Source organism: Hylaeus anthracinus, unplaced genomic scaffold, assembly GCF_026225885.1.
Source record: "Hylaeus anthracinus isolate JK02 unplaced genomic scaffold, UHH_iyHylAnth1.0_haploid 27260, whole genome shotgun sequence".
In the NCBI taxonomy this organism is placed as follows: Eukaryota; Metazoa; Arthropoda; class Insecta; order Hymenoptera; family Colletidae; genus Hylaeus; species Hylaeus anthracinus.
The window spans coordinates 1-24,026 of NW_026535072.1; the positions used below are offsets into that span (position 1 = coordinate 1).

Consider the following 24,026-nt stretch of genomic DNA (forward strand, 5'->3'; position numbering starts at 1 on the left):
AACTTGGAACTCGAAGGTTTTAGGGAAACCGGAAAGTAATGTTAATTATTTATCAGCTCACCGTGTACCGATTGATTTTTATCGATCAGGTATTACAAATTTGCACACTGGATGGCAAAAGATCGTTGGTAACGAGGACGTAATTAGATAATTGATTAAAAATTTAATCTAAAAGAATAACGTAGACAAGACGACGTTACTTTCTAATGGAATACTATTAATCTTTATTTTATTTAATTGTGGAAACTAAGAGGAACGATCTTTATTTAATTGCGAATGAAACATATAAACAAGAGAAGCTGGTGATAATTATCTAGATATAAATAACAGAAACAAGCCAACGTTTTCGTGAAAAATACACACACAGGTCTGAACGTACATAAAGACCTGTTCATTTTTTCAGACAGAGCTCAGCCTTCTTTTTTAACACAAAGTGTAATACATCTTCGCATTAACCAAATAGTATTATTCCAACACTGGCCCCCCTAATATTCTTCCGAATGCTTCTGATAATTACGTGTTTCTTTCCCAAAGATCATACCCTCGTGAGATGTCGCTCTGACGTCGCTGTGACGTCGCTGTCGTTTGATTTTAGCTACAGTGAGAATATCGGAATTTCATTCGGATATCAAATATAGTAATCAGATATAATAGCTTCAACAAAGACCGTAGAACCACGAGTAACAATAGGAACGAGCGAAATTGAAATTAGCAAGTCGAAGAATCCGGTGGACAAAGAGGCTGTGGCGCGCGCGGGCGAGCAGAGCGTCTCTCTTTTCGTGCCCTTCGTCTCTTTCTCGCCTGTTTTTTTGCCAGCCCTTTTTTCACCGTCGAGCAGGGCCCGCCCGGCGACGGGAGGAGAGAAAGAGAAAGGAATTCGTAAAAAGAGGGGAATGCGACACGGGGTGGCCGTACGTCATTCTGTCCGTGGCGCGGCGAGGAGGAACGGATATATGCGCCCTCTTCCTCCCCGCCCCGCGTGGCCTTCGAGAATTTTGCCGAAACGCTTTCGATCCAGCGCGCAAAACTGCAGGAATCCGTGCAAAGAATTTTCGAAACGTTCGTCTCGGCTCCGCTCGCGAGGAACCGCTTCTTCTTGCGGCGAAGGTTCGTTCTTTTGGCGGGAAAAGGTCCGCGACGGTGCTACCATCTGTAAAACTCTGTAATCTCGGTCAAAGATGGCCAGAAGTTTCGTCGTGTAAATTTGCGCGATCGTCCTTCGTACTGATTTACCCAAACAGTATTTTTAAAAATAGAGTAAGAGGTAAACTCGACGTCAATCGTGCCATTTTCGATATAGATTTATCCTAGTTGGTTCCGACGAGTTATTTTCGAATGAGAGTGAGATGTATATCCGCTGTTTTCTTTTTACGAGGTACGAATTTTTGCAACGCTTTTCATACGCGGAGGTATAAAATTTACAAGCTTTTCATGCGTTGGTTGTAAACTTATAAGATGCACGAATCTTGGAACTTTTACTACCTTTTCGTCCATTCGTTATGCGCTTATAAATGCATGAAATCTGATATCTTTTTTTTTTTTTTTGTGTATCCGGGATAGTAGACTTATGATTTTCCAGACGACTTTTTCATATTGAAACAGTATGCACAGTTATGTATGGCTTTGTAATAGGGGTGTGCGGGATTCCCGAAACTATTCGGGATTCTCGGAAATACACGAGATCCCGCAAAAATCCGGGATTCCCGAGAATGTACAGGATTTCGAAAATGTTCGGGATTCCCGACAATGTACGGGATATGGAATGATATCTGGGATTTCCGAAAGTGTTGTTATTCTTGAAAATTTCAGCAATCCGAATGTACGGGATTTCGAAATTCCCGGGAATACCGAATGGTTTCGGGATCCCGGAAATTCACGGGAATCCCGGATGTACTCGGGATTTTGAAATTCTCGGGATTCCATCCCGATCCCGGGAGGAATTCCCGTCCCGACCGGGATCCCGCACACCACCCCTAGTTTGTAATATATTTTGGTAATACTGTTGATCTGAAATCGCGTTGAAGTTCCAAATTCGAAAGCTTAGCGATTGAATAGAGAGAGGTGTGCATCTTGCCCTAGAGAACGCGTGCCCGCAAGGGAGATAAAGTCACAGCGGCTGGGGTAGTGGGGGAAGCCCTTCGGTGACCTTGAGCGGTCAGACTATCGTTCCAACTCCGTTTAAATCGAAACGCAGCCTCTTCCCTCTTCTTCTCCATCTCATCGCGCAGGTATACGCCAAAGTTTCTCGAGAACTCAGATCTTGTTCTCTCCGCAATTATTTAAAAAACGATAAGATCCGAGAAACACTGCGCGGACAGTGTCGCCGATTAGAAGGAGCAAAGCTGCAAGAAAACCTAAAGAAAAATACAGGAAAATGTAGGAATGAAAATTTTATGTACTAGATTGCCCCAAATGTAATAAATAATATTAGATTGTCCCAAAAGTTTCTATCATTTTATTGATAATTAATACATACACAACATTTTATGTCTAATGTTACATTATACAATTGCATACAATTCATTTTGCTTTATTACTGTCACAACGTTAACATCTAAGAAATTAGGTTGTCTATTTATATAAACACTGCCATACAAAATAATTGAGTGCAAGTCACGGAAGAAACGTTTGGGACAACCCTAACACACTTCGCTTCATCGAAAAGCCTTGAAACCGAATATAGCGACACCAATTTTCCAAAAAAAAATCGCACATCTAGCCACGGTTAACCTTTGAGTCGACTTTCGATCCGTGACAATCCTCCCTGTTAATTCCCGCGACAACGAGGAAAGTAAAAGCGTGCAGGAAGGCCTCGTTCGCGGGGGTGCGATGCGCTTCGGCCCCCCGCGCCCGCCCGGGGGGGGGTGTGGAGGTAACGCATTAAACACCGTTCCTCCTCGAGAACGATACCGAACGGGACAAGGTGAGGAGGGTAATACCCTTCCTCCTCCTGGTATCGTTACCACGATGTAACGCGACGAGGAACGAGCGGTCGTTCACGTCGTCGTCGTCGTGGTTGTTGTTGCGCGCACACTCGCGGACCAGTTGTGTGGAGGTGCTCGGCAAACGACAGAGACAGAAGGGGGCGGGGGTGGGGGTGGAGTGAGTGCGAGATGGGTCGCGGGTGTGTACCACCGTATGCAGTTGTGTACGTGTACCTAGACGACGGCCAGAGGGTTCGAGGAGAGGGGTTGAAGCTGGTGGGGCGGAAGGGTGGCCGAGAGAAGCCGGTGGAGAATACGGGGCCGGGAGGGAAGAAGGGTGAATCATGGCGGGGTGGTCTCTCGAAAGGGGTGGAGTAGGCGCGCGGGGTGTCTCTTTTGAGCCGCTGAACTTTGCCAAGTTCGAAACCGTCCGAGGCCGCGCGGCGACTCACCCTCTGACGTGCATTCGGCTTCCAACCCTCCTTCTTCTCTCTCCCTCCCTCTCCTCCTCACCGTCCGCCACCCCCCTTCTTCCAGCCTATCTCCCGTCCGTCTGTCTCGCTCTCCACCCCTCGGGTAGGGTGGCTACGCGTCGCGTCTCTGTCTCTTCTCCGACAGCTTCTCTCTCTCGTCGTGCTCCACCTCGTCGTTCCCTACCCCCAGCCTACCGCTTCGCCGTACCCTCTCAGCCGTCGTGGTATTATGGAAATTTTGAACCAATTCGAAAATCAATAGTCCCTGCCAGGAAGCCTCGAGGCGGCCTACGTTGCAGCGACGCTCTTCCCTAGAATGTATTCAGGACCGGCGGTGTGTTTCACGAATCGAGCGTGTGCTAGCCTCTCGCGTTCATCCACGGTGGAGAGACTGGCCGACATTTTGGTACCGCGCCGAAGACCTTAACCCTTTCGGCGAGTGAGACCTCGTAACCGTCGACCGTGGTCGTCTAGGAGTGAGTCTTTTTTTTCCGACCATGTGTGCACGCTTTCTGGAAATCGGGCTACGAATCGCCGCGGTAGAATCGAAGATTTCAGGGTGCCCCATGCACGGATATCCATGTACCGATTTTCGATTACTTCGTATGTATCGTTTCTGAGATGTCGATGGAAACAAAGGCTAATTTTGATATATACATTCGCGTGTCATTCATGTGGAATTCTTTCAAAAATATCGTGGCGTCCATGCTTCAATGACATAGAGAATTTGAAACAGATACATTATGTAGTACACGGTAGTCTCGCGTAAGTCTCTTAAATCACGCCTGGACGCAGGTAGAGAATTCGTTCTTGGAACCGACCAACCTAAACTCGATCGATCTTCGAAACACTCCCATCGCAGTCGAGTAGCAAGTTTCTTCTCGAAGTACGTACCAGAGAGTATCTGTACGCGATAGAAGGTTAGGGAATTCGTTCTTGGAACCGACCAGCCTAAACTGGATCGATTCTCGAAACGTCTACCGAAAGTTGTTTACCGCGGAAGAATAGATCCCAGAAAGTAAATAGAACCGCGGCAGAAAGTCAACATGAGTGTAGCGGTAAATGCGCGGCGGGCGAGGTGAATCTACCTCCTGCGTCCAGGAACGTGTTAAGTGCGGGGAAACGGAGAATTCGCGGTGGAAAAAGGAACGAGAGGGGTTTACGTTTCCCCTTTCAGAGAAGGTAGAAGCCGTGGAGGGAAGGAGGAGAGAAGCGCGGGTCAAAATCTTGGCAACGTTGGAGGCTTTTTCATTTGATGTGCATCGGATTCCGGGACGCTTGGAATCGCTTCGGTTCCCATGAGCCTTCGCGGCGGTTCGAGTTAAAGGATAGAGAAGGAGCGAGGAGGGGGCGTCCGCGGGTCTGTTTAGTGGGGAGAGCTTTTTTCGTTTTACAAACTGGTTCAATTTTTTCTCAAAAAGCGGGTGAACACCGCGGAAACCGGTTGTGTCTACGCCGACTCGGGACTACGACTCGCCGAGGAGGTGGAGGCGTCGGAGGGGAACTTCTCTTCTCTTCTCTACTCGTCGGGGGCTCCAGGTTCGTGTAGATACAGGGTTTCTCAATCTTCGCCTTCCCACAAGCTCCCTTAATCGAACAGACGGACCCTTCGATCAAACCAAAATTCTTAACTGATTAGAATCGACGTCTCATCCCTCCAATTTCACTCAGAACTATTCTTAGAAAATGAATTTTTAGAGGATGAATTTTTAGGGAATGAATGTTTTAAGTACTATTTTAAATACGTACCCAAGATATTTCAAATAATATTTAAAACATGAATTCGTTTTTTATTTACTACTCCACTACTTGATTTTATACTATTTTAAGTACGTACCCAAAATATTTCAAATAGTATTTAAAACATGACTTCATTTTCTATTTACTATTGTACTATTTAATTTCGTACTATTTTAACTACATACCAAAAATACGAACATTGCATGTCTTTTTGGAATTTGTTTGAATCTGTGTAATATCGTAATTAGCCCATGGTCGAGGTAGTTGACCTCTTGATAAGGAAAATGATTAAGTAGCTTCCTTGCGTCTTCCGCTCGCGAATCTCTGAGGAGGCCCCATTTTGAGAATCGCTGGTTTAGAGTGTGCTACGTAGCCCCCTGGTTCAACGAGTATCCTTCTTCTTAATTGAACCAACTGATCCCATTGTGTCTGCCGCGGAGGGCACGCTTCGACCGAAAATCCAATTCCCTGCTCCTTCGAAACTTTCTCGTAAATGTCTGCCGACGTCTTGCCCGGAACACCCGTAATTACTGAGATTTTTCCCAGCTCCTTGATGAACTTGGAAGCTTTCGCGAACCTGCTCCTGCAATCCGGACCCGTTAGCTCTCCATCGCGTCAATTTCATGTTACACGTTCAATTGTAGATCGCGAAAGGAAACATTTTCCAAAGTACTGCTCGAAGAATGCATCTCTCGTCCTCCCCCAAAAATCGCAATTACGATTAACAACACGAGCAATTGTTTCATTAATGCTTTTCCCTTGTCTATTCTTAAACTTCGTTTACGCAAGCGCAGGTATTCTTCCGAACGCGATGCATCGAATTCGGTCTCGGTTGAAAAGAGAGTAATCCACTCGAAATAGTACGCGAATTTCTCACGCCGTCTGACATGATTATGATAATAGCGGCGAAGCTTTAAGACGATTTGGAAAAGGCTCTTTTGTGCATGACACACTTTTTCCTTTCGCGAAACCTACTCTAGAGAAGCCAACGCGAAGTAGGTTTCCATTAGCAACGACGTATTATTATTTACCAGGCACGCTCCGAGAATCCAGAAGACTCTTTTCAGTGGCGTAAGCTCGCGTCACGGGCCTGCGAACGTCGAAGACGAACTGCGACACATCCGGAGATTTGTTTCGTCAACTCGAGTCCAAACCTTTCGCAATTTATTTACGACTCTCTACCACTTTCCAATTACAGTAATGTCTCCGCAACTGCACAAGCTCGGGACTGACCTTGTGCAGTTATCGTAGAATTCGAACGTAGAGAAGGACAGCGAATAAAGAACCTTTTTTTTTTTGTAAAACTTTTACCACCATATTCCAAGCATTTTTCTGATTAAAATGAGACCAAGCACGATATAATTCGGATGATATTTACCATGCATCTTTTTTTAGTTAGCGTTCTACGGTATATGATACATAATAAGTTGTTACAAGTAAATAGGTTGCGAATTACATCGTGTTTGGTTTCATTTTAATCAGAAGAATGTCAGGAATATGATGGTAAAAGTTTGACAACAGAAAAGTCAATAATAAGAAAATTGGACCGTTGCATTAAATTGTCTCATAGAGTAATCCGATTCCAGATCATGTTTACACTGGTCGACGATCGAACTCTTTGATTCCTCAAGAGGTATACCCTCCAGTGGCGGAGCTGGTTTCTGTGCATTTATCGTAGCCAAATTTCTGCAGTTATGGAGACATACCGTTCAAAATTTATGAAATCGTTCGGCAATTAATGACAAAATCAACAACTTTTTTCGCATACTTTTTCGTATAATTAAGTTAATCACCAAATTTCATTGGATTACGTATGCGGTTGATTTATTGCTATCATCCTGAAACATACAAAAATCCTCTTGGCAGGAGTGGGACGAAACAAATAAAACTGATTGATATCGTATTTATTTTATTAAATAAATCGTATAAATAAATGAAGTTACACTCGAGCCACGCCACAGTCGACGTGCGGGGGATTCTGTGTACACGTTGAACACAGCCGGCTGCAGCGCCGGTCGAGTGCACTTCACGATTACTACTAGGCGGCACACTTCACAGGGTCTTCCCGCAGCCGTTTTTTCTCCGAATCGATGGTCGGGCAAAATTAATTCCACTCGATTTCGACCTGCCTCTTTTTCCGGGAGCGCGCAAGTAAATCGCCCCCTTGCCCCGGATTTCTAAAAGAGCACGAGATATTTCTGGTGCACGTGGTAACCTCTCCACCCCCAATCTCCACTCGATTATCGCGTCGGCGAAATAACGGTCAAAGCTAAAATTGAATGATTCCCGGATCGATCACTCGGGGAAGTGGCACCAAAGGACGCCAAGGAGGACCAACGAGGAGTTTCTCCAGGAGTTGCCCAATTGGGCCAACCCCGACTCCTATAGTCTATAATGAGTCGCTGTCGCGTGGAAAACAATTCTTAATTCTCTTCTATTGTGGAGAATGTTGTTTTTTGAATCAGATATTTATTATGTAGTTCATTTATTATATACTCATTGTATAGTTATTACATGAGTCTATAATGGGTCGCACTATAGACACTATAATCGTACTCTTTATTGAAGAAGTTTGACTAATTTAAATAGTAGTTTTGATATCACCAAATGAATTTCTCATTATACGTATGCACTATACATACAGGGTGTCCCAAAAGTCGGGGAGGAGCCGGAAATGGGGGATAGCTGAGACGATTCTGAACAAGAATTTCCTTTGCAAAAATGTCGGATGGGACACCCTGTATATCATTACACATATATATGTATATGTATATGAATAACTTCATGTATATTTATATATACATCAACATATTTATACAAACATACACTTGAACACAAATTTCCAAAAGAAAAACAAATAAACGAATCGCTTCGATAGACATAAAGGGTACGAACATTTATGGGACTGACTGTAAATCGTGGATTTCAATGTATATTCCGCTGTCAGCGTTAATCTCGGAGTATCTTTTAAAATCCAAGCCGTTTGAATTTGCAAAAAAGTTGACTACTTTTCATCCAGTCAAAGATTCCCTGCGTCTTATCTTCCGATGCACCGATTCCTCTGCGGTTCTGCGCATCGCGTCGACTCGTTCGAACGCTCGCTACTCGTAAAGTTGCTCTCCGGGTCGACTCTTAAACGAGGTCCCGTTCGACGCCGCGATAACGGAAGCTGCGCGCGTTTGATAATAAGCGGAAGCAATCTCGGGCTGAGAATTCCGGAGAGGTATTTAATCGGGAACCGTCCGACGGAACGCGATTACGCGGGGCCGAATTAAAAACGTAATCAGAAGAGCAGAAACAACGGCAACCGGGGTTTCTTTTGTGAGAATTCTCGAATTTCGCTTCGGGGGGCTGGGGCGATTTCGTGGATGACCAGTGGCCTGGTTAACTTCGAGTAAGCTTCGATTCATTCGATTAGCGACGGGACGGATGTGTGTCGAAATGGTCGACCGCTTTGGAGCTTTGTTGGCCTCCTCGAGCAATTATGTAACCGATTTTTCATTTCATAATTAAATAGAAGAAAGTCCGACTACGTTTCGCTGGGCTGTTTGCTTTCTCACTTTCCGAGGCGTATTGCTGGATAGAATTACGATCGCATTGCGAATTCAGCTTCAAAATTAATACAAAAGAGAAACATCGAACGATGGGTTCTTTATATTGTAAAATGATTTACTTACTCTCTCAATGTGGGTTAAACAATATTTCACTATTCGTAGAAAGTTGAGCAACGGGTTGGTCTGCCCTAAACCCACCTAATCTCAAAAACTCAAGGAATATAAATTTTACATTAAAATTGAATTGTCACAGAAGATCTTAACTTACTTTAATTAAGTAAAGTAAATAATTGCTCAATTTTCCTGAAATGTATTATATTAGACATAACCCTCTATTCTATAGCATATCCGTATTTTATATAGATCTATCGTTAAACCCTCTCAGACAGTATACACATTGACGCTATTAAATATCGGCGTCCACATCAAATACTATCCACGTAGACAGTATACATGTATACATTAACGGCATTCAACATAGGAAATAGAAGGAACGTAAAGGAAATAGAAATTTATAACATTACTTAATATAAGTTAATACAAATAAGAATAATTTCATACTTTTTAGCGGAGTTTCGATAGTTTTCGAAGTTGGTTATATTTTCTTGCCAAATAGTATTTCATAGATCTATAGCATGAATCCTTCTTCGGATTAGCAGAGGGTTACGGGTGGTTAGGGTTGAAGTGATCGCCGCGATGACGCTAGAGGAACCACTTGTAGCTTCCACTCGCACTTCCGTGACTACCCGACGTGGCACGATTTTCAAAAACGACATCGGAAATGCATGTTCTCGTATAAATATTGATCATTCGGGATTTAGCGTTATCTGGAAGCGGATCGTGCGACTGCGAGAGATCTGAGGTGGCCTAGAACGGAAGGAGTCTCACTTGGGAGCAGCGAGACTTTGGATTGTTCTTCTTCATCTTTTCCCGCGCCATCGTCCATCATTTTCTTCTCGTTTCTTGCTCCCGTTATAATTCAGCAATCAGTACCGTGTGATTATTACTCATTGTTAATGATTGCCGTTGCAATAATCGACCACGATCGCGTGATTAACGAGTGATCATAAACTGAAAGTTTATTAGTGAACGAACACATAAACGATAGCAGAGTAGAAAGAAATCTGTAAGCTCGTTTAACAAATTTAGATGAAAGGTTAAGAGACGAGTTACAGGTTTATCTTTATCCATATTTATTTAACAAATTTTCAAGTTACAAATCAACAATTAATTTACAAATTCATATGAAAGGTTAGCAGACGAGTTACAGGTTCATTCTCGTCCAAATTTATATTTATTCTAAAAATTAAATATCTACGCATCTTTTATTCAAATACTCGCGGTGAAACCGTAAAATTTCAATTCAATTACGTCTACAGCCACCGCGACTATATTTACATACGTACACTTTCTAATTAATAATTATTCCACTCCATTTATCTTAAAGATATTTAATACCCCGATCGTATACAATCCCGAGAGAAAATTCCTCGAAAACGGACAAAAATCGCTTATCGCTCGTTAATCTAAATAGCTGGAATGATTAGCGTTGATTACTCGTTAATCAATAATCCTGAATCGCGTCTGGCTGCCAGCCGTCTTATCGACTGACAAATTCTTCCGGTTTATCGAGCAACTTTCTTCCTGCTCCGCGACGAGTGACACTCGTAGCCTCTTTTCCTGTTGTCACATCCGCGGTCGAGAAATTTCCAAGGACGCGCGTGTTTTTCTGGAAAAACTGTGTCGCCTCGAGAGTGGCTCTCGTCCGAAGCTCTGCGCTAAAGGTTATCGACACTGTTACGTATTTCACCGTCATGGAAGCGGCAGGGTGGGAGAGGAGATGGGTTGGAGCGAGGGGAGGGGGGGGGAGGAGGAGGAGGAGGCACGATAAGGCCTACTTGTAAAATTCCGATCCTTTCGAAAATACGGATGTTGTTATGGTTTCTCTCGTCGGTTATCGTGTCCGCGTTCAAAACATAGTTTTTGTAAATCTACAGGGTGGAGAAACGTACTTCCCTCGGTGCATTTATTACTTCGTCGATTTGAAACACGTTTCGATGGTTGTTCTTTTGGCACGTTCACTGCCAGACTGATACTCGCCAGAAAATTTCTACCGCGATTTAATTCTGTTTACAGACTTTTGGAAACTGCGTAACGAAACATTTATTTCGGTATTTAGTTTTGTAACTTGATCGGAATTCAAGTATTTCATTTAAATTCATTTTCTATGACACTTAACTTTCAGAATTAATAGTTTTCGTTTTTCAGTGAAAACCACTGTCACCCATGTATGAGTGACGCGACGATCGACGTGTTAATATGACGAGGAGGTTTTAAGAACTCACTTGGTAGATATACTAGAGATATCTTTGGAAGCGGAGAGGGAAGTTTGTAAGTGTAATTAACCTTAATACTGTTTTAATAGTTGTGATTAAAATTTGTGGCAAGGCGATCGAGTCATTTTTCAAATTGACTTGGCTTGCTCTGATTCGTTGCGCTCGTAATCGAGAAAAGAAACATACCTCCCGCTTGTTACGTTTTATATGTACATATTTAATGTATGTAATAGGCCCAGCATCGTTGTTGTATTAGGTCGTCCTAAAAGTTCATGCCACTTATGCTTCTGCTACTCAAATTAATACGTGAAACATATCCTTAAGTGTTATAAGAAAAACGTAATTTTTTTCTCTCATTTTACAATATTTTCTCACCTTTCTGACGTAGTCGTTATATCGTCACTGTAAAATTTCTGTAGTTTTTTTTATTAATTAATAATAATTTATTATATTATTATAATGAATATACTCTAACTAACAGATCTTCGATTAAGTCAAGTATTTCAAACAAAAAAGTATTGGTTTACAACTTTCACGTGTCCAAAGTGCTTTCCTCTACTTAATGTATTAACCTTTGCTTAAAAGTAACCTAACTCCGCCTAAACCTCCCCAGGTTCTCCTTTTTTCGAGCAGGCACACTGTATATCGGTATTCTGAAGCCTGAATAGTGACTGTGGAACTGATTGTATGTTCTAACTTCAAAACTTCCGGCAGCACTTTTCTATTATTCACTAACATGCGATCAATCGCTATACTAACTTTAGCCATTTCAAAATGACGTATGTTTATTAATGTACTTTCCTTAATAACAATGTACGTGTGCCAATATTTTTTTTTACTATAGATTTTTCTTTCTTTTTACGTTACTTCCTTGTAACAAATAACTTAGAACTCTCGGTGAACATACTATTTATGTCTGTCAGAAGGCACTTATAAACATAGTTAACCCCTTGCGCTCGAGTGGCGCCTCTAGGACGACAGATGTAATTTAAAAGTGACATTTTGAACGTACAATTTCAATTTCACTTATATCAGAATACAGATAATTATAAATTGAAACAATAATTCATTGAGTCACGAATATTCGTAGATGTTTCTTATCGAAGTAGAGTTTTTGGTTTTACAGAAATTTATTATAAATATGGACTGGATTTCATTCTATAGAACGATGCCTCGAGCGCAAGGGGTTAATATTAATAGATTACTATAAATTACAAAGATATTCAAAGAACACTGGGTATGCCAATACTATTTTGACCCACTGTAACTTAATTTTTGTTCATAGTTGTCTAACGACTGATCGACATGTGTGTCCAAAGACGCTTATAAACATAGTTAATATTAACAGATTACTATAAATTACAAAGATATTCAAAGAACACTGGGTGTGCCAATACCGTTTTGACCCACAGTAACTTAATTTTTATTCATAGTTGTCTAACGACTGATCGACATGTGTGTCCAAAGACGCTTATAAACATAGTTAATATTAACAGATTACTATAAATTACAAAGATATTCAAAGAACACTGGGTATGCCAATACTGTTTCGACCCACAGTAACTTAATTTTCGTTCATCGTTGTCAAACGCCTAATTGTCAGACGGTTAATTTCGAATCGACGTAAGCAAGGTCGTGATTGGTTGTCATACTCTCTTCGCATCACCGGGGGGAAATACGCGTCGCATCTCTCCCCTCCACGGTGACATAATCGCGAAACGGCCCCTAATGGAAAGGAAAGGTTCGCTCGGCTACCTGCGGCCAGAGTCGTCGCGGCTTAGGGCGCGAAAGGGTGTCCGCGGGATTGTCTCGCATCGCGTAGCATCGCAATAAACGTGGTTCGCGAGCAGTCGAGTGGTGGTGGTGGTTGGCGAAGGCCAGAGTTAACCGGAGGAGGGGAGGGCCGTCTAAGAAGGGGCTCTGCTAAAGGGGAGGAAAAAGCCAAAAGGAGGAGGGATACGCATCGAACGGAGGCAAAGGAGGCAGTGGCGGTGGCGATGGCGGCCTGTTCGTCGAGCAGGGGGTGGGCGAGACGACGGGGGAGGCCAGAAGAGACACACGACGGTTCCGTGGCATTTGTAGCATTGTAGGTCGTTGCGTTTTACAACGTGACTCCTTAATTTCCGCGAGCAAGGCGTCGCAGTTTCGCTGAAAATCGCCCCCCTCTTTGTGGCTTCCGCGTCGTCGTCGTCGCCCCTATTGTCGTCTGGTCTCCGTTGCCGAACGGAGGAGCGGCTCCTTGAGCGGCGATGAAGCGTCTACGAGGACGCTCATGGTACCCTTAATGGTACCGCGAGATCTTTTTGCCTCGGTTTTCCACGGTTTCTGACTCCGATCGCGGATAGCCACGGGACAAAGCCCGCCAGCGCGTGGTCCCCGCGTGGAAACGAGACTCCGTACGCGGTAATTGCGTGGTGTGTTGTTTTTCCACGGCCAGCAGCGAGCGTGCGTGCGTGCGTGCCGTCGTCGGGGTGCTCGACGAACTCGACGTTCGACTCGACGTTCGACTCGACGTTCCTTTGAACGTGTTCATCCGTGAACGCTCGGTGAAAACGTTTGGTAGGAACAGTGTAGTAACGATCTATTACTTTTTGATGAAACTAATGCGTAGAACAGGTGGCTAGTGATTCCGCGAGTGTACCAAGTGTTTTGGTGACCGTTGAGTGGTAGATTGCACCGAGCCACGCACAAGGACTCATCAGTTTCTCGGACCTGTTCATCAGTCTGGCGCATGCACTCGGGATCAGAACGATCAGGTTTGTGGAACAAGTGGTTTTGTCCTCCTAGTGGGAACAGGTGGTAGTTACTCTACGAGTGTATCAACTGTTCCCAATCTTGGTCTGATAAGTCGTTGACCGTTGACACTGGAGCAATGCTCATTGGTAGTTCAGGGCTTATCTGTGTAGGTTCGTGTTTCCACAAGCAACTTTACACTTGTATATATTTATAACGAAACATTTAGTTGGAAACATCGAACCTATCACTTAATTTGACTTTCGTGACTTTGCATTAATTTAGACTTTCTTCGATACACGTAGAAAGAAAATATAAAAATTAAAATGGACATTACAATATTTAGAAGACCTTCAATTACTCGTAATTTAGGTTTCTGTACTTTTGCATAAACATCCGCAGGCTAATTATGAGTGAATAAATCTTTCTGTTGATCGATAATACGCGATCCAACGATTCAAAACAAATAAATAATACTAATAATACTTTTAAATGCTTTATTTATGTCGTCTTACACGACATTCCGTCACCTAGCTAATGACGCCGTTCATAACGCATTACGCATTGATACAAAACAAACGGTACGGCTCAAAGCTTCCTAATGCCGACACATTTGCAAAATCGCGAAACATATCGATTTCGAATACGAATCTGAACACTTTCGATAGTGAAAGAAACGTGTTACTTGATATTTCATACCAATTGTTGTGTTTTTGCAGCACGTGTTAATCAGAGAATTTCTCTGCGCAAATACACAATTTTGAAAGCGAATGCGAACAATACTATAATTCTACGCAGCTCTGCGTCATTTAACCCTAACGATTAGATGTCGATGGATTTGTTGGGTCTCGAAGGATACTCAGTTAATGCTTTTCCAATGGCTATACAAAAATGTTCGTTTTAAATGAAATTGTTGGAATGCAACGATTGCCACTTTCGGATCTTGAGGAAAAGGGTCTGTTTTTCCTTAAAACAGAAAGAGAGGTGGTGTCCTAGCAAGGACAGAAAGCGACGACCCTCGGTCCGTCGAAATAAGTCAAGCGGTACGGGTCGTCGTGAATTTCGGACACCTTTCCTCTAACATTCTTATACATGTACATGTATCTGTTGTAATCCTTTAGAAAATAAAATTAATAAAAATACAATTCCAACAGATATATTTCGCATTCGAAAATACTCCGGTCTTCCTGTGATTATCTGCCGACACGCGAGTCGCGGCGTTGTGCTCCGTATCCCCAAGAACTTCCGGTTGCGCGCCACGTCCCGAACGTGACCAAGGAGGCCTCCTCCTCGTTTCCTTTCGCTTTTAACCAGGTGTCGTTTTCTCGTGGTCGTTTTCGAGGCTAAAAGCCGGGAGGAAGTTGCGGGCTGTTCGTAACTCGACCATACTCGCGGCTTGTCGTTCGAATACGTGACCGGCGTGTCGTTGTTTTCGACTTCGTGCCCTTCTTCGAAGAGAGATTACGGGCGGACGCCCTTTTTTTCCGCGGTATACGTTCCGAAAGTTAACCGATTAAACTTCACCGATGGAACTTCACAGGTGCGCCGCGCGGTAATAAGAAAAGAAAAAAGAAAAATGTTGCCAGGGCACCCGGAAACGCTTGATTAAAAAGTTTAAATACCTTTGCCGCCGGGAAGATTAAAAACTAGAAACGACGCGGCGGAGGTAGACTTTTCCGCGAATGTAGCTGGCCTGATTTCTGTCCAGGCCTGGGACTATTCGCGTATTAACGGTGGAATATGAAATGTCTTAACTCTTTGACGGCACGCGATTTAAACGGAAAATAAAACTCGCGCTGGGTTGGAATTGAAATTCCATTGTTTACTCGGGTTCAAAGTTGCTATGAACGTTTAAGTAATAATGTTTTTTTATTATGAAACGATTTATACTAATTCGTTTTCAACCCTTAACACTTTATCTACCGGGCTATTTAGAAACAGTCTTTAACAGTCTTTAACACGTTGACTGTCAAACGAACATTCTTGAAAATTTCTGCTAAGATTAAATATTATTTAGACTATCAGAGTCTAGGTAATGAAACTGATTTATCGTATGCAATTTCCCTAATTGAAATTTTACATTCGTCCGATAGTTTTGAAGTTAGAGCTCTGTATCACTTAGGCTTGGACACTCTGTATATTCTCAATCGATGTATCTAGACTTTGGGTGTCATGCATTTATGATACAGACTCGCACAGTAAATATATACTTAACAAAACCGAAAGGTATATGTACTTATGCAAAACGAAATAACAATATTAGTATATTAATTGTATAGAATACATTCAACATACATTATTTATATTTTCTCTACGTTTTTCATACTACTGTACATCATGAATATCATAAGATCCGCGGTCTAGATATAACGATATTCAAATACCCAAGTCTCTAAATAGCACTTGAATTACACTTATCGACTACTCGAGTCACCAAAGCGTTTCTAATTCAATATTCTAATACAGAAAAATCCAACAAGTAGCCCTCCCCCGTTTCTACTTCCGCCTCGCATTCTTAATGACGATTCTTTCACCTCTTCGTCGCCACGTGGCATCTAATTGCACTAATTGCCCGATGCGTCGGCATTTCTCCACGCAGAAAAAGAATCGGTCGATCGGTGTGTCGGTTCGTTGCTCGACCCCGATCCATCGAAACCCCCGTTCGACAAGAAATCATTCTAATAATGCATTAGAGAAGTAATTTATTTCCCGACTTCCTCGAAACACTATTTTACAGCAGTAAAAAATATAAATAATATATATACATGTCGAATTGAGTAACCTCTTCCTTTTCGAAGACTGTTAAAAAGTTTCAGAAGTATCCTTTAGGTCATTTGGCTTCCAAAAATTGTCCAAGCACCCGAGGAACGATTTAAACTGGCTGCTGTTTACTAGTGGGTGGAAAGTGACCTTGAGCGACCAAATCTTTTCGCCTCGACGTTAAAAAGCTGCCTTCCGACATTCTCAGCGCTTTTTTCCCTAATTCCAACGCGATCACGAGCTCGAGCGATTTCCGGCGCGTCGGGACGCGCAATTGGCAAGCGTGGAACCGACAACGCGCGCGTAATTATACTCCTCTTTGATGTTCACGCTCGGCGCACGAGACTACAATGGAGATAAAAAAAGAAAAAAGAAAAAAAAAGAAAAAAAAGAAAGAAAGAAAGGAAAGAAAAAAGGAAGAAGTAGGGAAAAATAGAGAGAAACCGACTGAAGGGGGTGGGCTCGTTGGAGTTTACACCCATTTTTTTTCGAAAAGACGAAATCGCGTTTTTTTTCCACTCCCCCTACTAGCCCCTTTTTGTCGGAGCTTTACGCTTTCGAGCCGCTCCTGGCAGCTAGGCTGCGAGAAATATCGCGTAATAAAGCAAAAAGCTCCCTTTGCAAATTTATCTGGCGCGTTTTTCTTTTTTCTCCCCTGCTGTTTCTTTTTTTTTCTTCTTTCTTTTTTTTCTTCTTTCTTTTTTTTTTTTACCCCTCCTCGAAGGTTTACGACCACCGCGCTGGAAATTTCGTTTTTACGTAACAGGTAATTTCCAGAATTTACTTTCCCCGATGGGCCGTGCGCGCTGGCGCGTGTTTTACGCGAGATTTTAAAGCCACGATGCCTCGAAAGGAGTTTTGCTAGGTAAAAAAAGAAAAAATATATATGATGCCGGGGTAACTGAGATTGGCGAAGGGTTTTTACGCGAAATTGGCGTGCCTTGACCGTTCCAGCACGCTTTTCTCAGTCTACGGGAGATCCATAACGCGACGATGTCGGTCAATGTCTTCTCTGTACGCTGTTTCGATCGACTAAAGGATTATACACGGTTCAATCCACGTTATGAATTTTTTTAAACGATATTATTAATATTAACTGTAACTCAGTGTTGAAAAATAGGAGCAATCTTTAGCATCCCTTGATAATTATTTTTTTAACCAGTTTAATAATTGTATACAAAAATTCTATTTGAATTCTATTCGTTTCTCTTTTAGAAATTACTTGTATTAAACCGGGCTTGGTCGTAATCCAAAGGTGTAGGCAGATAAGAAGGGGAAATTTGCCTCGGCGCAAATGACGTTCATTTTTCTTAATACATGTTCCTGTGAGTCTTAATTTTAATTTCTCTAAAGACATGTAGATGTAAAGACATCTAAAGATACGTAGAGTGCCTGGTGGTACAAACGAGTAAGGGATGATTCTATGTATATAAAAACTTGAATCAAAAATGTAGAATAAAATTTGTTCATACAACGCTTTATTTTCGAATAAATTCTGCTCTACATTTTTGATTCAATTATTCACGTAGAATCACCTTTCACTCGCTTGTACCACCAATGCATCCTGTATATATTTTACTAGTTTCACAAGGTTTAAACGCGATTTGATCAATTTCCTCGTTTCGCCATTATAATTTCCCCGTCGCGAATTTCCCTCGAAACACTAAATCGAATTCTGCGGTGTAAGCCACCGTCTTTCGCCATTTTTTGGACGACAGCGAGCCCCGGCGCAATTGTCCAAGTTGCGCGTCGGTGTTCAAATATTTGCGATTAACATTGCTCAAATATTCCTGCGCGACAAATATTTTTCAGGCGCGACGCTTTCGAATCGATTCCGCGGAATCGGCCAATGGAAATCGTCGCCGAGTTCCCAAACACCGAGGTACAAATTCCGTGCACGTAGATCTAGCTGTAAACACTGTCGCCAGCACTCGAACGGGCTCGATACCAGTGGCCAGCGCGACTGGGAAATCGGTGATTTTCAATTTCCACGCGGGCGTTTGTTTTCCAACGACGGGTTCGACGTTTCGCCACTTGTTGTGCCTGGAACCTTGTTCCCTCGATCGATGCCGCCCACCGAATCGGGCTAATCTTGTTCCTCTCGGGCAATTACGCTAATCCTTACGTACGAATTTTAAATCGATCGAAAGAACGAATAAGTACTTAACGAATAAATATTCGCGATGAATACAATTCGATCGGTGAATCAAAATTAAAATTGGCGAGTGAAGTATACACAGGTAAAACTTCGCCTAAGCGAAGTTTACCTTAAGTTTAACGAATGGTCTATGGCTTAGATTTGTTCGCCTATTATTCGAGTAAAATGAAGTTTTAAAAGTTCAATATCATTCTTATGAAACTTAACGTTTGCGTAGTCGGAACAAACTCAACTCTCGTTACGAAATTCCGAGGATTTAGTAAATTGAAAGATTACCGTATGCGTATTTTTCCTGGAACATTTTCGTACCTTGTACGTGTTTACACTACAGGGTAGGCACGCATTTATCGAAGAATTTTTCTAATAGACATTCTAGCCAGCCTCGTTCCAAACATGAATTTCAACAAAACTGTTTAACGCATCGTTGCAAGGTTGCTTTAACTCTGCGAGGCATAGTAGGTCAAATAATAAAAGAAAACAATTAGAAACACGGGGATTATGTTCAATTTATTTGGTTTATTGTTCTGTTGCTATTAACACTTTATCTACCGGGCTATTTAGAAACAGTCTTTAACACGTTCACGGCCAGACTAATACTAGCCAGAAAATTTCTACCGCGATTTAATTTTGTTTACAGACTTTTGAAAACTGCGTAATGAAACCTTTATTTTGGTATTTAGTTTTGCAATTTCATCAAAATTCAAGCATTTCATTTAAATTCATTTTCTATGACACTTAACTTTCAGAATTAATAGTTTTTGTTTTTCAGTGAAAAGCACTGTCACCCATATATGGGTGACGTGGCGATCAACGTGTTAATTTAAACAAGAACGTTCTACAGTAGCATATGCCAATTTAGGCTGACAATAATTTCTCCATACTGTTACTGGGTACATTGAAAGTCAAGTCCGTTTCCAAACACTGATCATTGTAACTAGACGACCATCGACACAGTAAATAAATTCCAATAACTAAATACTGCAATTAAAAAGCCTATAAATAGGCTCCCGGTAAATAAAGTGTTAAAATAAAAGTCGCATACAACTTTGAATTTCTTCGTCTTGAAAGTGAGCTAATTTCCCCTGGAAAAGTCGCGGTTCTCGCGCTGAGAACGATACCAAACGCGTTCATGGTCGACCGATTTCGCGTTGCAACGTGGAGTACGGAGCTATCGAAGCACCAGAGAGAAGAACAATAGCGCGTCTCTGTTTTTTCCTCTGGTTTCGTCTCCATGAAACGGTAGAGGCCAGTGTGACGTAGCACGTGCGTGCACGAGGCAAAGAGAGCGGCGAATACGCCCCCTCGTGTGCATGAGAGAGAGAGAGTGAGAGAGAGAGAGAGAGAGAGGAGGGGGGGCTCCGCGCAGCATGCAACAAGCTTTATCTCGGTGCTGTGATAAAGCGACTATCGCGACCACTCGACGCGCGCGACCCTCTCGCTTTCGATGGAAAAAGTCCCTAGGAGATTCCGTCGTTTGCCTCGATTCGAACATTCCATTACTCAAAGGCTCGGATAGCAAAGAATAGGAGAAATTCTTTAAAAAATTAAGATTTATAATAATAGAAATAAAAGATAAACTTTTCACTCCTGGTGGATATAAAACAGTGCTTAATTCTTTATTTACTGGCGGGTTTTACGAGTCCAGTCAATTTTCTCGTGGCACTGTATTAATTAAATGGTTTGAAAACTATTATGACTTTCAAGTACACATGTATGAAGGTCGTTTTTAATTGTTACATGGTATTTTTCTTTTGGAAGCTTGTTAGAGACAACTCTAAAAGATGATACAAAACCAAGATGGACGCCTAGATTTTTGAAATTTTTGAGAAAGTCAGTAAATATGTAAAGGGTTGAACTGTGGAATGAGATATTCAATTTTGCAGTTTTCGTTTATTATCGAGGACTAACTTCTTCATTTTTATGGGAAACAAAGATCTTCCGTTACATGTAGTTGCAATACAGTGACATACTTTGTTATCTCTTATATGTATACAGGGTGTCTTGTTTAAGTGAGTACAGCAGGATATCTCGAAAGATGTTGTAGTGATTAAAAATCTGTTCCTACAAAAATTGTTTGGTAGAACGGGCTACATCATGTAGTAATAATTGTTTTGTTGTGGGTGGAGTACTAGTGGAGATCCGGAGGTCAATGAATGCTCTCTTTGAATTTGTCTCAGTGCCTGCTATTACTTTCTGAAGGAAAACATATATCTATTCTATTAAAAAAAATTAGATTGACCTGCAGATCTCTATTAGCTCGTTCTACCAAGCAGCTTTTGTAGCTACAGAATTTTAATAACTATAGAGATATCTTGCTGTAACAAGACACCCTGTATACGTCTTACATGTCACACATAGCTCAACTTAGCACCGGAACGGCGTATGCTTACTTTGAATAGCTTATTTCAATTTTCTAGTATCTATTCCCTCTTTTATCAAAGGATTTTTGTCCACCCTCTTAATTTCGTCTTCTTCGAGAAGCTTCCCTCTGGAAGCACCATACTCCGAAAAGTACATTCGCGAGCCGCGTAAGTGGAACGTAAACCCAGATCGTTTATGGTGCAGCTTCCCATGGCGGAAGACTCGTTTCTTCGTTTCGAGAAAATAAACGGGCCGCTTCGCAGGCGGCATGAGCAACTCGCGACCGCGGAACCGTTATGGCCGACTATCATTGCACATGGAGGAAGATCTTTCTCGTAACAGCCAGGGACGATCGGAAGAGTCTAAATGAATCTGAAACAAACGTGGCCAACGCTTTATTCGAATAGTAGGTGACGAATGAAAACAATTCGTACTTACATTCTTATTTCTTCGCTGTGAAGTAAAGAAGTTCGTAGCTTCTATAACAGAACGCTTTGGAATTTTATACGAACTATCCAAGATATTATTTTGAAATTTTCCATCATTGTTTATATATACAGTCAGTCCCATAAATATTCGTACCTTCTGTTAAAGAAATCTGTCTAAAGTGATAGGTTTGATATTTTTTAATCTAGACTTCGAAAAGGAGGAGGAAACCTAGGGAAAGGTGATTTAACACGATTTAATAAATATAAAGGAAATAGAAATTATTTCATACTTTTAAGCAATTGTATCTAGAACTGAAAGTATTCATATCAATTAACTAGAAATTATTTCATACGTTTTAGTGTAGTTTTAATATTTTTTCGAAGTCGGTTATATTTTTTTTGCAAAAATTATTTGATCAAATAAACGAAGGGAGGTTATGTTTCGTTCGGTGGACGCATTGATTGAATGATCGATGTGTTTGAACATTCTTCGGACGGCTCGCGAGGTGTGTCGCTTTCTAGTTTGTTTCTATGCAATCGGCGAGAGTTCTTTATCTTTTTCTTCTTGTACTTTTTCAATTTTATATTCTCGAATACATCCTATTTACTATTTCCCACGCGTCTAATTTATTCGATCATCCCAAATACTACATAAATATTTTATTATTAATACATGGCAAGTGGAAAGTTTATTCATGTACATATTTATAGCGAAACATTTATTTGAAGATATTGTAGTACTCGCGCTTCCCAAGAATAAGGAGTCAAACGACACAAAAGCGATCGACCGTGGATCCGAGGATCGTGGGTTCGAGTCACCGTTCCTTATTTTTCGTTTAGACTCCTACAATATCAAAGCGTGTTTCTAATTGCAAACCTATTATTAAATTCAGGCAGATTTCTTTAACACGTTGACTGTCAAACAATTCGTGAAAATTTATACAAGTCTAATACTTTGTTTTTATATAACTGAAAATTATTTTCGTTGAACTAGTATCTATTTTTGCAATGTTGCCAAATTTACGAATCCTGTGGAGATTTATTTTCTTTAACATCTCATCTTCGAAAGTAAATTTCATTACTTAGTGAACAAAATCTGTCACCCATGACGTGGCGATCAACGTGTTAATAGACATAGAAGTTGCGAATATTTCTGACTGTATCTTCACATAAATTATTTCATACAGAAGTTGAACGACAGTTGAAAATTCGCGCTGGGTTCCAATACCTAGCTATTCCAGTACTCGAATAATAATATTGAAATAGTCCCGATTCTAATTGCGAGGGGGGAACAATTTCGCTACGCTATCGATTCCATCGAGCACCGAACGCAGAACAGGTAGGGAGACCGCCCCCTCGCAGGTACGATTAATCCTGAAAAGCTCGAATTAAAAAATGAGGAGAAGCTCGAGTTTTAATTATCCGTGCCTCTAAAACCGCTCGCGCTGGTGAATTAATAAAGAAAGGATCGAGAGACGAGCACAAAGTCGCTTTTCTTTTCAATTTCTTCCCAGCGAGCGAGTTAAAGTCAACAGCGTATTAATTCCAAAGTTCCCTTTAAGCCGATTTTCGAACAGTCGAAGTTTCCTCGGGCATCGATGCTTTTCCCTCCAATTTCGCGCAGCGTTATCGAACTCGTCCAATTACGCGACACGATAAATCTCTTCGATTATTTCCAGATTTGTTGTTTCTTTTGTGCCTTTCTCTCCCTCCCTCCTTCTCTGTGCGGGATAAATCGAAAGTAAAGCGTAACTTCTTTGGTAACGATGGGGAAAAGTTACGTCGAAATTTACAAACCTTGTTCGACAACTTTACATTCCTCCTCTCTTTCTCTCTCTATTCCTTTCTCTCTCTTCCTTTCTCTCTTTTCCTTTCTCTCTCTCTCTCTCTCTCTCTCTCTCTCTCTCTCTCTCTCTCTCTCGCTGCCGGGAGAACTTTCGATCTCGAAACAGCGAAGGGCGGGGAAAGAGGCTCGGAAAAGTTGAAACAATGGCTCGACGGTCGACAGGAACGACGGGGCGGTGGTTTAATTAACCTTAAACGCCGGACAAAGGTGCGGTGGATTTGAATTTGGGGCGAAGAGGAAAAGAAACTGGCCGGTACTTTCCGCGCAACAATTGAAAATAACTCCGCGGATACTTTCGGTAGAGCCCCCGGGCCCGAAACGACAATCGTTCCGAGTCGAAACTTCGCCGGACGGGAAGCCGTGGAACTTCCAAGACTGCAATTAACTGCCGCGGAACAACTACGAGTAATTCGGGCAAGTTCGCGGGAATTACGTTTTTCGATCGAGAAAAAAAAAGAGAGAAGAAGAAGAGGGGGTGGCGGAGAGAGAAGCTATCCGAAGCAAACTGCTGAACTATGCGCCGAGTAGAGATATCCCGGTGGGAGATTTCCGATAAAAACGACCTTTCCTTTCCACCGCCCCGTGCCCTTTGCCCCCGGGAAAGGGAAAAAACTAGAGGTCGGGGAAGATCAACCCTTGCGCGGTTATCGATAACTCCGCGATTTAACAAAACGGACGAAATCCACAACGACCAAGTCAAATTTAATTAAACG

The 24,026-nt window shown here is 42.0% G+C and overlaps 1 long non-coding RNA gene across 2 annotated transcripts in view; it reads left to right on the plus strand.

Annotated features, from left to right (window-relative positions):
- Positions 1–2,922: 2,922 nt before the first annotated feature.
- The window catches only part of LOC128893213 (uncharacterized), a 31,173-nt gene continuing 10,069 nt past the window's right edge, over positions 2,923–24,026 (plus strand). The window contains exons 1-2 of one of the 2 annotated variants that reach the window (XR_008461277.1): positions 2,923–3,873; positions 4,819–4,936. This is a non-coding gene — a long non-coding RNA (uncharacterized LOC128893213). Of the gene's footprint in view, positions 3,874–4,818; positions 4,937–13,716; positions 13,784–24,026 lie in introns of those variants that run through there. The other variant, XR_008461278.1, reaches the window with a different exon arrangement.